We start from the raw sequence: 3,296 nt of genomic DNA, 5'->3' as shown, positions 1-3,296 counted from the left end.
TTCTGATTCCAAAATTGAATCAGCATTTCAGCATATATCCGACGTAAAGCATGATTGTACCACATTGACAAAGTTAATGCTGGCTGCAGGCCAAATGATTACTCACAGATAGCATGTATTTGGTGAGTTGCCTTATATAACTGAAAAGGGGCAAGTTAATTGTGTGTTATGATTCCTGTGTTTGTTTGGGGGGGGGGGCGGGGGCTAACCAATTTAACCTCCTAATCCCATATTTTTAAAAATTTAAATTCAGCATGCAGGCAAACTAGGATTTGTAATGCCCAATTGTTCTGTGCTTGATTGTATGAGTCTGTTTACTATGGATGATTACTGTACTTGATTGATTAAACCTAGGTGTATGGTTGGGGTAAAAAATGTATTTGTAGAATGAGTTGGAAGCCAAAGCTATAAGCATGGTTTAAACATTGAAAATTATTGCGTGAAAGCACTGTAAGTAAAGATCCTGCGTGAACTAATGTCATTCTTGCATAGATCCTCTCCCCCTTTCTCCCTCCCCCCTCCCCCTTTCTCCTTCCCCCCTCCCCCTCCCCCTTTCCCCCTCCTCCCTCCCCTTTCCCCTCCCCCCTTTCCCCAAAATTCAAAAGGTTAATTTTGGTGTGCAAATAAAATCAGGAATTGTGTATTTTCCATATCTTCACATTCTTTACTCCTTTGGAAAATGGTAAGGAATGTTGAAAAGATTTTGTAGATCAATAACAACCTGTGTTTGAGCCATGTAAACATTCCTTCCATGTCTGAAAAGTCCTGGAATGTAACTTAAACCCAAGCCCTTCTGGCCCAGAGGCAGGAACAGTGCCCAACTAATCTACTCAGGCTCATCAAAAATAAAATATAAGATGGTACACATTTTTATCACATTACAGCAAGTTGGACTGTGTGCTTATGTTAATTACCCTATATAAATGCAAGATAGTGCTTTTTTTATGATGCAATGTGTGTAAGCATTAAAGTATATCTTCTGTCCCATATCTTAGAAACACTTTGTCAATGTGATAATATGAGATGATGGTTTTTCATAACACTATCAGACTGACAGAAAGTTTGCTGTTAATAATGCAACATTACAGCTTTAGAATGGAAGTCTATGTTCCAATACCTCTCAACAATAAATACAATGAATGGGAAATTTATTTTCACAAGAGCTTGCAATCTCAAATTTTCTTTTTTCCCCCTGGAGAATTATAGTCTCTACAGCAGACCTGGGCATTTTACGACCCGCGGGCCAAATCCGGCCCTTTGGTCGTTCCTGTCCGGCCAGCATTAGGTCAATCTTAAATGAGAACATAAATGAAAAAGTTTTTACGCTATGCACACAATACAACTGTGTTGCTTTTGTTTTGAAAAGGATGTTTATTTTATTTACATATGGACGCACATGCGCGTGTATGTGCATGCGTGCGTGAACAGCTAAAAGTGATGCTTGCTGGCTAGCCCTCAAAATGTCAGCTCACGCCAAGACAAAATCGCCAGAAACAGTAAACCATTTTCTGATGGAGAGTTTATTAAGGAGTGCTTGTTGGACTCTGCAGAACTAATATGCCGGGAAAAAAAGGAGGCATTTGAGAATGTGCCCCTCTCCTGACGCACAGTAACGAGAAGGATTGGGGACATTGCGAGAAATCTGGAGCTTCAGCTGCAGCTCAGAGCAGTCAACTTTGACTTTTTTTCCTTGGCTTTAGATGAGAGCTGTGACACAGCCCAGCTACTCATCTTCGTACGTGGGATAACTACGGACTTTAAAATCACCGAGGAGCTGGCAGCCATGCAGTCAATGAAAGGAACAACAACTGCTAATGATTTGTTCACAGAGGTAAATGCATGTTTGGACACGTTGGGACTAAAATGGGACAAGCTGCGGTTGTGACAATGGATGGTTGTCCAAATCTAACAGGAAAAAATGTTGGACTCTTAAAGAGAATGCAGGATAAAGTGACAGAAATTGACCCTGAACAGAAATTGGTATTTTTGCATTGTATTATACATCAGGAAGTATTATGTAAGTCAGTGTTAAAAGTTAACCATGTGGTTGATGTTGTAACTAAAATAGTTAACTTCATCAGGGCAAGAGCTTTGAATCGCAGGCAGTTTGTTGCACTTTTGGAGGAAAATGAGACTGAACATCGTGACATAGGCTACCACACAGCTGTCAGGTGGCTCAGCCTGGGCAAAATGCTGAAAAGTGTATGGGACCTGAGAGAAGAGATTCAAGATTTCTGTGTGAAGAAAGGGAATGGCATTCCACAGCTTTCATATGCAGACTGGATTGCAGACCTTGGTTTTGTGTTGATGTGACTGCACTTATGAATGAACTAAATGTGAAACTGCAGTGCAAGGGCCTTTTTGTGCATGAAATGTACAACTTGGTGAAGGCTTTTATGAGAAAGTTGCAGCTTCTCTCGAGCCAAATGGAGGACAACATTCTCACCCACTTGCCAACACTGAAGGAAGCCGCACCTTCAGCTGATCACCTCCACAGGTACTCATCTATGTTAGAAGCACTGCATGGTGAATTTTCAAGGCGATTTCAAGACTTTAAAATGGTTGAGAATGAAATGCACATGATTTTTTCCCCATTTATATGCAATGTGGAGAATGCACCTAGTGATATTCAGCTTGAATGCATTGACCTGCAGTCTGACACACTTCTGGCAGAGTACTTTAGGTCAGTCTCACTGCTTGATCTTTACTCTTCCATCCAAGAGGAGAACTTTCCACACATGAGGAGGCATGCTCAGAAGATTCTAGTCCTCTTTGGATCTACCTATATGCGAACAGACATTCTCAGTGATGAAGTTCAACAAATCCAAATACAGATCCTCTATCACTGATGATCATCTCTCAGCTGTCCTTCACATATCCACCTCAGACATTCAACCAGATTTCAGTGCACTTGTTCAAGCCCAAAATAGACTGGATTTTTCTCACTAAACAAGTAAAATGAACTGAAAAACATCAAAAGCACTTATTGCTTTTTGTATTGAGTTGTTTGTTGTTTGTAATACTGAACAATAATGAAACAACTTTTCATTATTGGTTTGTGAGATTAACATGTTAAAAATAAAATGAAATACTGAAATCATTGTTTTTACTGTTTATTTCTTCTATATTTGACCTACTCCACAATTTCATATCTTTATTATAACAGAATATTCTTATTCTTTTGATTATAAGTTTCAGTGCAAAACTATATAATTTAGTACTTTTTACAATGGGAGAAAATTAATACTGAGCAGAATTATATTCAACTTATTGTTGGTTTGGCCCTCCAACACAAC

The 3,296-nt window shown here is 39.3% G+C and overlaps 1 pseudogene; it reads left to right on the top strand.

Moving 5' to 3' along the window:
• Positions 1–1,863: 1,863 nt before the first annotated feature.
• Positions 1,864–2,849, top strand: LOC148145864 (general transcription factor II-I repeat domain-containing protein 2A-like; annotated as a pseudogene).
• The last annotated feature ends 447 nt before the right edge of the window (positions 2,850–3,296 follow it).

This window comes from Chiloscyllium plagiosum, unplaced genomic scaffold, assembly GCF_037043375.1.
Source record: "Chiloscyllium plagiosum isolate Xiang-an unplaced genomic scaffold, Cpla_swu_hap1 HiC_scaffold_23, whole genome shotgun sequence".
NCBI classification, from domain to species: Eukaryota; Metazoa; Chordata; class Chondrichthyes; order Orectolobiformes; family Hemiscylliidae; genus Chiloscyllium; species Chiloscyllium plagiosum.
The sequence above is the reverse complement of the archived record's forward strand: the minus strand, read 5'-3'. Positions and strand labels throughout refer to the sequence as shown.